Source organism: Bombus pyrosoma, linkage group LG13 (assembly GCF_014825855.1).
Source record: "Bombus pyrosoma isolate SC7728 linkage group LG13, ASM1482585v1, whole genome shotgun sequence".
In the NCBI taxonomy this organism is placed as follows: domain Eukaryota; kingdom Metazoa; phylum Arthropoda; class Insecta; order Hymenoptera; family Apidae; genus Bombus; species Bombus pyrosoma.
In genome coordinates, this window is record NC_057782.1 from 5,780,286 (window position 1) to 5,793,006 (window position 12,721).

The 12,721-nt window shown below is 40.1% G+C and overlaps 1 protein-coding gene across 13 annotated transcripts in view; it reads right to left on the reverse strand.

Moving 5' to 3' along the window:
- LOC122574256 (basement membrane-specific heparan sulfate proteoglycan core protein-like) overlaps positions 1-12,721 on the reverse strand; it is a 298,381-nt gene that overhangs the window by 226,272 nt on the left and 59,388 nt on the right. The window lies entirely within an intron of this gene.

Sequence of the window (12,721 nt, forward strand, 5' to 3'; positions counted from 1 at the left end):
GATGACTGCCCCTCCCATTCAGACATGGGTCATTTGTTATTTACTGACCATTACGCTTCGACGTGATCGAAATCTTCGGTTGCTCTTTCGAAGAGATTGTATCCGGCGTCTCTCTGACTCTATATCGACTGTATTGTTCAAATATCGACATTCTATTTGTTGGGGGGTAGAAAACATTCGAGAGCTACGGGGGAAAGACACGATAAGTCACATTTTTATATTTTTTTTTTTTTTTTTTTTTAGAGGAAAGCAGTTTCAAAATTCAGTATGTTGTCAATCAATATAGCAAAATTGCATTTATATCTGTTTTCGGAGCTAAACTGTCTTAATAATTATGCCTCTTTGCTTTCAAATTCAAACTTCGACAGCTAGAAGCGTATACACTAGCAGTCAAATGTTTCGAATCGCTGTTTCATTGCAACGAAAGATTTTTAAGAAAAAGTCAAGCAAGTTATATTTCCTTAAAAACATTCCTACTCCAAAATCGATAAAAACAACGTGAATTACTATGAAACCCTACCGTATGAATTCTTAATTGTTAAATCGTCAACACAAATTGGCAGAAAGTTTGGTATAGGTGCAACTGGAAAAGTAATTGCCTATTTTCGCCATTTTGCTTCCAATCATTTACGTGTACATTTAAATATTTATCAATATAGTATCCTAGTAATATACTATTCGAAGATAACAAACGGTTGACGATTTTTTCGAATAGCTCGTTCCTAGTGGCTGCGTCTCGGCGAAGCAGAACGACATAACAGGGATTAACACGCGTTGATACTTCCAGCGAACTGAAAACAAGCCCAATTAAAATGACGATCAAATATGAATCCATCCACGCGGCGAGATCTTTATGTATTCAAGTGCAATTCGCATTAATCCGAATGAATTATTAAATGCGTCCATGCCAGGCGAGACTCGCGCAGAGGCACGAATAAACGGGCATGAATATCCCGTGCTAACGCTCGAGAAGTTGGCCACAACAGACAAAGCCTATTTAGGGGTGCTCGTAGAGAACGAATTAAACGTTCACTCGATTCGCGAATGCCAGTGGGGGATATATGGCTCTCACGTGCCGATTCGTAGGTGCTCATTTCCAAAACAATTTATTCCATCCGGCCACTCTCGATCGGTAAGATAAATACAGCGAATGATAAAAATTCCAAAGGGAACGTAAAACAGTCAAGTGCACCAGAAAATGAACTACGAGCGCGTCTTAAGATCGATATATATATATATATAAGCAGAACTTACTTTCAGGAGCATTCTTCTTGTACCTATCATTTCTTTCTTCCAATTTGTTTTTTATTCTCAACCCTTTCTTTTCCTCCTTCAGTTTCTTCGCTGTCCTTTTTCCTCTTTCTTCACGCGAGTTTCCACGGGAGAAGGAAAGGAAAGAAGAGTTTCGCGAGGCGCGAAGCCCCGTTAAAGCCTTCGCTTTAAAGCTTCGCAACTTTGGCAGAAAGTTCGCCAGGTTCGAACTATCGGGAAAACCTCGCCGCAGTATAAGCTCGACCTTTCCGATATTATTATTGCTCTGGGCGAGCCTTGTACTTTCGGCGTCCTCGTTTTTCTTCCCTGCTGCCTTTCTCGTTTTACTTTTTACTTACTTTCGACCCGCAGGACACGTACGGCCCCCCGGGGTCCCGCCCCCGGGATCTCAAGAAATTCCGCGGTTTATTCTACTTTCGAAACAAGTCTCCGGACGATTCCTGAATTAATCAACAATTTATGGCTGATGGAGTCGTCGACCGCTCGATTTTTGTTGAGTAACTATACGCTTGCTCGATAGGAAGTAACAGTAACTTGAAATAGTAATAATGGTGTCTCATCTGTGTAATTGCAAGTTAAACTAACCCATATCCATTTTCTTCTCTTTCTTCTTTGTCCTTCTCCCGTTTCTACCCCATTTTCCTTTTCTCTGCTTTCATTTCACATTTATTTTTTCCTTTCTTTCGTATCATTTTCTTCCCTGTTTCTCTTTTTTCTTTCAATTCCGTACTTCCTCTCCCTCTCCCCTTTCCTGTTTTATACGAAACATGTTTATTATTCTTCCACCGAAAGCAGAAATAAACTTCGCATAAAGGTTCATATTTTTATAGTCCAACCGACCCGCGTCTTCTACATCGATAAAATAGCGACAGCTTGCAGTTTTTGTGTATATGCAAATAAATACGGTATAAATGCATATTTGAGAGAAGTAAATGAATGAATTTTTATGAAACACCATGTCTCTGGCTTCAATCGTACTACGAATCCCAGTGTATCGCTATAACAGCCAATAAATATCGGCATATATCAAACCCATTATGTAATAGCCCAGGTACAATTTGTGGGAAGTATATCGTCAATGGATATTCAATTTGAAAAAAGAGGCGTACGATTAAAAAGCATTGTCTGGCGTCGCATCGAATGCAAGCCCCTCCCCCCCTTTCCCAACATTCGATGAAAATGAACGTATTCTCCTGGGCATCGTATACTATGCGCGGTCCACGCGTTTGCATTCGGTTCCACGGATAATAGCGTAAAGGTACATAGCACGAACGGTTCGAGAAATGGAAGAACAAATACCGTGGGACACGTAAACGATACACATTACGTTTCTACGTGACTGAGCTACGACCCATAGAAAATGTCGCGAACAGGGGCATTTGTGGGATGAGCCAACTGGCATGATAGATACCAACTGGCATGGCAACTCGTTACAAACACTGGAGAATTGTTCCAACAAATTTATTTTTATCTGACACAAGTTACTCGTTGATATGTTATTTGAAAATTTGTATACATTTTATGGAGACAGAATATAATATAATGATTTTAAATTGCTAAGGTAATAATCAACTAATTAACATTTTTAACGGAGAATTCAAAAATGTAGAATTAAAAAAAGATTCAAAGGCAATGTATTTCCATAGAGTTTTAAGTAACATCGAGTAGCTACACAAGTTCGTTCTTTGAAAATCCTTTCACGTTTTCCCAATTCATTAAATAACAGAAAATTATATTAATTATAAATTATAGTAATTCTTTAGAGTTTTATAAGCATACGATTCTTTCAAATCTAAGGTACCACATGAGTCAATAATTCTTAGAGATATAATTATTTAAAAAAATTAAGCAATAATTTCCTAAATTTTCTACGATCAGAGCACCAGGCTATAAAAGTAAATTCTTCAAGCATTTCGTTTATGTGATTAGAATCATAAACTCAAGAGAACTACTACAACATTATTTAATCATTTTAACAGAAGAAAATAGTGGACCTTTTTTCGAAGTCAATTTTCCAGCAATGCGAACCTAACAATCTCGTATCTCGGTTGGATGTTGTAAAAAGGAAAAAGGAAGATTATTAACTGGCTCGTTTTTAGTGTGCAGTGAAACGAGAAATATTTTTCTAGCTGGTATTTTCTCTCTTCAAATATTCCTTGATTAATATCTTCCTTTTCCGTCGCTTTTAATGAAATATATCGATTGGGAACATTGTGTCCGTGGATGGCTTGCGCTTTGTAGCTGAAACTCCGCTAATGCATTTTATCACATATATGTATACTCTACCAAACAAACCGTACGATCTTGTAAAAAATATTCCACAGTTCTACCCTTGGTTAAAATATACAGAAACCTATTCACGTCGAAGCAATGAAACAAGAAATTTCGTGGATCAAAATTTTTTAAATTCAAAGAATTGGACATCGAAAATTTCAAAGATTTGAGAATCTGTTACTTGGAAGATCTGAAGGTTTGAATGTTTGAAATTTTGAAGATCTAAAATTTCAAAGGTTTCAAGATAAGAATTTTAAAATATAAAATTCTGAAAGTTTGAAAATTCGACATTTCAAGGATTCGAAGGTTCGTAATTTTGTCTAAAAGATATCCGGAAATTAGAAATTTCAGGAAGTGGGGCACTAGGAATCTCAATAATTTGAAAATTAAAAATGTCGGAAGTTTGAAAATTAAAAGAGATTTGAAATTTAAAAATTCTAGGCATCTGAAAGTTTGTAATTTTAAAGTCTTGAAATTTTGCAGGCCAGGAAGCTCGGCATTCCAAAGATTTCAACATTTCAAGATTCAATTATTTCGAAATTAAAGAATTTTAATTGAATCGCCATCCTCATCGACAGATAAAACGCTCCATACGTGCCACTTACAACTCTCCTTCTCCATACTCCAAACTGAACCTCTTCTAGCAGGATTCTATTCTCTCAGCCCTTTCACCAGTGGTGAAACATTTTCCTAACAATGCGAATGGCACGTGCCTGGCCTACATAGTCTAGGTTGGTTCTTAGGTAGCTCGGTTCTCCTGATTCCAAACTCGCTCCACTGTTCTTATACCTTCTATCTCTTGGAAGCGTGGATTCGTGATTCCTGAGGAACTGTAGGGCTATGCAGGGCTATCATTTTGGAGAGAGAGAGAGAGAGAGAGAGTATCCTCTCTTCGGACTTTCGGAGGTCGGTTGGAGATGTTTAATGCAAACTCATCGATTCTCCAAACCGTCGGACATTTTTCTCCCCGTGCAAGCCTCTCTAAGGGATTCTCACGAAAGATTGCGGCGAAGATTCTATGAGTGATGGCGGTTCATAAAGTCGGATGTGGGCTGCGGTTGCCCTCCACGTACCAGCCACCCTCCTTTGCCTTCTAAAACCACCCCTTGACCCGAGACTCGAGCGATCCGGCCATTTCTTGCGGCGGATCCTCAGTGATACATCGGCCGGAGAACGACACTCGCGATTCTTGATTAGCCGCATAATTTTTTCCTAACCCCTAGCTGGGATATCGCTTTCGTTTCGAGAATGGGCAACGATTCTTTGACCGTGGATAACGAACTGCTTCAGATTCTGATGTTTCAGCCTACGTTCGCCAACGCTGCTATAGATAGAACAATTTCGATAAAATACTTTGCCGGCATTTTAAAATATCCGAGAAAACCGATGTTTTAGCATTTCTTTCTTTTCTATTTTGCAATTGTAAAATATTTAGTCATTGTTTCTGTTGAGGTTATTAGATGTATAATGAGAGAGACGCGTGGATAAATTATAAGGTAGAAAATATATTTGAAATACGGAAGTGAAAAAGATACAAAAGTTGAAATAATAATATGAGCTGGTCCAGATCCGCACGCTAGCAGTGTTACTCTATAACTGAAAAAACCCTGAAGCCAACGTCGCCTTTCGACTGTTTATGGCCTGCCTTCGTCGCAGTCTTTTGTCTATGCGCTGTCGATGGCTTCAATGCTGTAGAAAGCTAAAAAGACCAGATGTAGAGTTTTCTTAAAAGCAGTGACCTTCAACAGTTTCGTAACAGGGCGATATAATCGCTGTATATGTAGAAGAATACAGGAAATGATTTACTATTAACGCGGTAATTAGCACTATAGATTAGTGGAGTATTAGTAGTTAAATGCGTGTTCCTTATTTAGCGGAAGCGGAAAATATATAATTCAATGAATACCATCGATAAATTCTGCTTTTAGTTGAGTACTAAAAGTGAATTGGCGAACAGTATGCGGAATTCATTAGTTACGGACCATTGTTCGACAAGATAATGGGCCCAATGTGTCGATGAAGAGTGAACAAATAATAACGAATCTCACTGGAATGTTCTAGTTTATTCATCAAACGTAACATAGTCGCACTATCATCTATTCTGACTATTATAGAATTCATTTAAGTACGAGAAATTCGATGTTCTAGGGGCTCGAATGATCTCATTGCAGAATAGAATGAATAGTTTGTTGACAAAGAATCTCAACTAAGGAGAGTGCAACGTATGTAAGATGACGATCATAAAAATTCGTTTCGTATATGTGGATCGATCTCATCGATCAAATTTCCAAAATATCTGCAAGCCAGTGCAATTGCGACTTAAGCATTCCCTCGGTAGATCCTTTCAACATCGATTCGTAAACGAAACGGCTCGCAAGTGGATACCCCGCTGCTTCTCCTAAGCTAACTTCAATCTCGAGAAACAGGAGCAGCAAGTTTTCACGAAACATACGACACCGCAGACCCTTCAGCGGTAACTTTACAATCCGGCAACCACTCTTGGCACGTAAATGCACGCGAGGAAGTTTCGAGTAGCAACAAAATCCATCGGTGAATCGCGTGTGTATCTCGGTTTTTAGCCAAGTGTGTCCGCGCAGCGACGTTCTATCGTAGTAATCTCGAAGATAGCTGGCGAGAATATTTGCAAGGAATGCCACGGCATATTTTCTTTATCGCCAGGCGAGCACATAAAACCGCGTCTCGCGGTTCTCTCCAGCGCTTGATCGAAATACGATCTCGACGTCGGCAGACCACCTAACTTCGCCGCGAATCCGAAATACAATTCGACCGACGTTTACCGCGGCGTCCAAAGTGGATGACCTTAGTGTAGTCTCGCGAAGATTCACGAACAAGGGACCAGTGTCTTTGTCCAACGAAACACTAAACCGTCTGCGAATTTAAGTGAATTACGTTAGCGGCGACGTATCTTTAAAATTCGCTAGTGTTAATTAAATTGACGCTAATCAGTGCTCAGACAGTTATGGTAATTTATCGTTCGTTGTATAATGTAATTATACGTATTTATATGAATTTAAATTATTCACATGTCGCTTGTGTTACATGGAACATTCTGAAATCACATTAGCACTGTACGAGGAACCACTGTCATGGTTACATTCGCAAAGTTTGAAACTAATCAGAGAATAGAAGCCGCAAGACGTTTGATGAAAATATGTATCGTGCATATCAATTGTAGAAATCCGAAATGAAAAGGTCTAATATCAGCAACTAGCAAGTAGCATTGTCTACGTTATCTAGCAAATTGAATTTATATTTCAAGTTAAGTAAAATACCTAGTTCGCAGTGACAACGTGGTTCAAATAGCTTGAATTCAGACGACTTCGGTGTATGCAACTGAAGTATCCGTTCTAGTTTCTACATCTGCTCTTATTAATCGTACGATTTGATTTCAAGTAGTTTGCATTCGAGCGTCCTAATTAATTTAAACGAGATTATAGATTGAATCTAGTTAGTGAAAGTACGAGGATGCGCAAATCAAAGTTTGGAAGTTTCTGATATTTGAAATTGAACGAAGAAAATTCTATGTGTCCAAATTCCAAATCGATCGTCCTTTATCAGGACACACGAAGTTAACAGGATCGTTCTATAGCATGCTCAAGCGATTCGTTCACACGATACTTTGTATCCTTCCGTCAAAAAAATGTCTAGCGAACACGTCGACTTTAAGAAGGGCTCGCGAGGACCAGACGTTCCACGAGAAAAAGCTCTCCTTTTCCGTGGATCGTTGCGAGTTCCTTGCCCTTGTTTCGCCCGTTTTCGCACCGCTTTTTCCTCCGTTTGGCTCCAAACTGCCGTCTCCTCGCGCAAAAAAACACGATTTATACAGGATTTCTTAGGATTCCTTTTAATTCGGCCCTGATTTATGAATCCAGGTTGTCCGATCTTCGAGAGACGCGTTAAACAACCAGGATTATTGTACAGTATAATAGAAATAGATATTATTGGCAAAGATAAGAGTTTCCACGAAATCGTGCCAAATTTTATATCAGTTCGTCGACTTTCTGAGAATCAGTAGAGGCGATTTTTATGGGCGGGAGCAAGACGGAAATAGTTAAAGCGTAGACGAGTCGAATGTGCCAAAGAAAGCAGTAGAACTCGAGGAAACTTCTAAGTTTGGCCATTTTTGCACAAGTATCGTCCGAGACACGTCTCTACTTTTCTTTTGGAATTCCTTCGGATACTATACGTCGTATCACGATCTTGATACTTTTTCCCATTCTTCGAAATCCCTTTACCTTTCTCCTTCTCACTTATTATCGTGCAAAAATAAATCGATCTTTCTTTGTATAAAAATGTACCGTGTTACATATTTCTGCCCGTTAAAGCAAATTGCGATCATTTTTTTACAGTGAAAGAAACCGAATCAATCCTCTTATATCTTGCTATTCATTTATTTCCTCGAATATACGGGACGCAATCTCCTGTCATCGACGACGAATCGTTCTCAAAAAGAAGACTTCCCCCTCGAAAACTTCCTTAGCATTCATCCCAGTGACATAAAAAATCTGGCAAAAAAGAAGAAACAGCTTTTCCTATTACTCATCTTCTTTCACGTCTCAGATAAGACGGAAAATAAGAACAAAGAGTTTTGTTTCAGAAGAAACCAATTTAAGATTCCTACAGAATGTTGCGCCACAACGTTACCATCGATCTAATAAAATTTCAGAATTTACAAACTACGTTTTCCTTGAATTACGTTTCATTTTCGTAATATATAAAATGAAGTATTTGTTATATTTTACGAAGTGGGTTTCATTTCCTTAGGTATATAAGTAACATAAAATCATACGAAATATCATCTTAAGTAGAAATGAACAAAAACCGTTATCTGTTAGACGCAGCGATAATTTTATTGTTGCAATGGGTGTCAAAAATCTTGGATATTCTAAGCTCGACTGCTCATCGATATTTTAAACATATGGAAATGCAAGCAACGCTCACAGCTAATAGATAAATTTCTATAATAAAAGAATGAATAACGCGAACTGATCGAATGACCAAAAATAGAAAAAAATCCCTTATAATAAGAATTCCTGCGCATCCATACTCCGCTGATTGTCCACGAGAATTCCTCAAATCGACCCTTTCCTTTCGAGTAAGCGAGATTCCACGCCGGATCTTGCGTTTCCTTTGCGCGCGCGTCCAACCCGAAGCGTCTAAACGAAATTTTCTAGGTGTGCGGGGGCGTCGAGGGAGAATCAGCCAGCCAAGCTGCCAAACGAGATGCTGGAACCGGTGTGTGGATTACCGCATGCGAGCTTAAGCCTTTAGGCAAGACGGAATAGCTGCGCATTTTTACGCCGAGCGACGACCAAGACGACGCTCCCTTTGACAAACGCCCAAAAGAAAATGAGTAAATATAGACGGCAGCCTGGTTTCCTCGCCCTGACTTCGCGGATGGCTGAAGCGTAAGCGTCTTTAGAAAATACAACCCTTACTCGTCACCCTTCCCCCGAGTCATTTCTTTTTCTGTCCTCTTTCAAACTTCCTTACCCCCAAAGCGTACGTCGACGACGATTCTAACCACGATCCTTCTCCTCTGCAATCCCTTTTCACTGGCTTCGCCGTCTCTTCACCTTCTTATACAGCGGCCACGTTGAAAAGAGAAGAATCGTCGCGATGCAACGTGGTTCGCTTTCCTGGCGGTGGAAATCTCGTTGGCACGAGGACCGGAAACGGCGCGACCCGGTCATTCGATCCCCGGAGATAAATAGCCGCCGGTTGCTTTGAAGACCGGAAAACGCCGCGCGTCGTTGAATCGCGACAATTCGATGAAAAGGGATGAAAACGGCGTGGTTCGCTCGTACGTAGCTCGTGTATCCGGATAAATAACGAATTATCTAAGCGAGGTCCGGAACGCTTCAGCTTTTTTCAGACCGTAAATAAACCGGACAAACGGTGAATCTCTGGCGGAGGGGGGGGGGGGCTGAAATCAGGTCGCTATAAATCAGCCGGCATTTCGTCGCCGGTGGATCAACTCGAAGGAAACGGCCGAGATAAAAGAACGTTCGTGTTAGCCGGTTGTGTGTGTGTCTTTTTTTTCTATCACGGAGAAAAAGGGGTTGCGAAAAGGCGGCACGGTTTTCCGTGTGCTCGATAGGAGAACCAGTTCACTGTGTTCTATCTTTCTCTATCTTTGTCCCACGCAATCGGCAGATCGAGGAAGAGGGATAAGAAAGGGATGGTCTCTTTTTGATAACGCTCGTCAAACGTGTTTCCCTGACACCCTTAGGAAGAAAGTTTGATTAGATCAAGGAAATGAGCTTGAACGTTGCAACTTGGCTATAGTTTCTCTTAAGCAGGTATGCGTGTCTTCACAGATCTCACGTGTTTCTTCAGCGCAGTTGTGTGCACGGAATTGTGCTCGAGCTATGCTTAACGACAATTTTCTTGCCCCGTCCGCGAAGATTAAGATTACGCGGGATCGTTTGCCTGGCCATCGTTGATTTTTAAGGGAACGCTGCCATCGTGGAGTTAGTCCGTTACAGCAGAGTACGATTATCGCGTGTATACTCGCACGTATAACTAGACCACTCGTTTCAAGTTCTCCAAACGCGTGCTTTCGCGCGGTTATGTTTCACCTCCGTGTTCTGCCGTGCCTTGGAAACCTTCCTTTCTTCTCGTTATTAAGAAATGAGAGCGCACTTCATTTTAAATGACGCGATATTGTGAAAAGTCTAAGTATCGCGAAGATACTTACGGTAAGTAGTATTAGCGAACAGTAGCCAGACAATAAACGCGGATATAACACTGTTTACTCGCCATGAATATTAACGGAGGTAATTGTTTAGAGATTAAATTTATTCAAGCCGCCGAATACAACGTAATGGAATACTTGGAAGAGCCATTACCCTTTACACACGTCTATTTACATAAAACCTCAGTCTATGAGGTGCGAGACAGTCTGACTGAAAGGGTTTTCACGTCTCTTTACCTCCTCTTCGGATTTGAATTAATCAGGCTAATTATGCCGGCCGCGAGTCACTTCGTGAAAGATCTCTCTTCAGATTTAAAGAACTGGTCGTTAATCTCCGCGCAAACGCTTTTGTATGTGTTTGAGTAGCAACAAAAATTGTATGTAATTTTAATCTTCAAATTAGAATAATTAAGCTGTGCAAAAGCTTTTAATTATCTACGTTATGCATCTTAAAATGAAAGCCGAATATATTTCTAGGAAATGTTTCTACCTACTATTGCATGGAAATGAATCTTTGAATATTATCTTCGTTTATCCATCTTTTAACTCATAGGTTCTTTAAAAATATTATAGCGAATACAACCCTGATCTGGGTACGATACGAGACGCGCGGAATTATGTAAAACAAGGTTTTGAAATATCGCGAAGATAATAGAAAGTACGAAGTAAATTTATTAAAATACTATTTGATAATATACTTGAAAAATTTGTTCCTGTGAAGAGAACAAAAGTAGCTTGCTCAAAGCCTATATTTTTCGAAATGATCATTTACTTTCGGATCATATACTACTTACGAAATAACGACAATATTAAAATAACGTCGAACATTCCTCTACATTTCTTCATTTCCATTTGAAAGATAGCTTAATATTTTAATACGTGAGAAACATAACTTGAAAATAGTATAGAATGAAATATGACTATACTCGTTTCTTCGTCAATTATCAGAGGATTACAATAATACCCAGCGTATTCATTCATAAAAACGAAACGTTTTCGTCCGATAAGTAGCTTACTGAAACTCTTATCCAAGACTGTATAAAAAGCTAGTAAAAAGACAAAGAAATAGCGCCATACTCGTTTTCCCTCTGAAATTATCGCTAAAATACGATCGGTTAAAAATAACGTCGACGGTTTACAATACGATACTTACACGCTACAATTACGACACCGTTAAACCAACGAAAGGCATTTAGAAGCAAAACCATAAAAACGATCGTGGCGATATTCAAGCTGGCGTGCGTGAAAACGTGCCTTCAATCTCGCTCGTCTAAACGGAGCCAGGGGAATTCGTCGCGAAAACAGCTTGCAATAACCGAGTTAAAATGGTGACTGGTTTTCTTTAAAGGAACAAAGAGAGGTGCGTGGCATTACGGCGTTTGCTATCGGTGGCCGTTTGTTCCCAGTAATTCGATGTTTCCCCTGTATCTCCGATATTCGGGAATTTGCTCGCGTCTAACACGAGGCGCACGTTGTTAACAACTACGCTGGTCGAGGCAAATTAAACCCGACACAATTTCACGTTCGAGTGTGCTCGCGTTTCAATTTCGTTCGAATCCATTATTCCCGGTTATTTCTTACGTAATCGGTTGCACGCGAACGCGCCTCGCTTCTTGATACTTGGTAAAACCTGGCAATTCGAGCGAACGTTCCAAGGGCGAAACACTTTGTCCGCTTTCCTCGGTCGTTTTATCGGAAACTATCATTGCGACCATGCCTCGAATGCTCACACAGAGTGTTTAACGCTTTTTAAATTTCAGTTTATCGTTATTTTTAGATAATATTGCGAGGCTTCTCATTTATCCGTGACAACTACAGATCAACCATACGATAAGTTATATTTGCTATCCTTTCTAGAAGAACAATTTAAAAAGCGAGTATATTATCGAGCAATTCTACATCGAAATTATCTTTTCATTTAGGATTATCTACGTGTTTCTATCGTCTCTTTGAACAATTAGACAATATTGATAAGGTTGGTTATATACAGACTGTTACGTCGCGTAGGACATCTGCGCGCCATCCCTCGCTACCTGGCAGCCAACGGTCAACCTACAGCCATCCCGATTCTCAATACACGCAATGACCCACCATAAAGACATTAGCCTTCAGCTGAATTGTCTCCACACATGCTTGCCAGTCTAACTGCATGTCTGGAGAATTCTCTAATTCGAGAAATATTTTTCACATCAAAGAACGAAAGGACCGCAACCGACGTAAGGTCAAGGTATATGTAGCAATCTTCATATGTCTTGCAGTTAAAGCAGTCCACATCGAGCTGGTCAGCGACCTCACTAGCGAGGCCTTCATTGCTGCTCTGCGAAGATTCATTGCTCGCCGAGGATTCTGCCTAACGATTTATTCAGACAACGGTACCAATTTCGTTGGCGCCAACAACGAACTACGAGAGCTCCGAAACCTCCTGCAGTCCGACGATCACAAGGTAAAGGTTCAGTC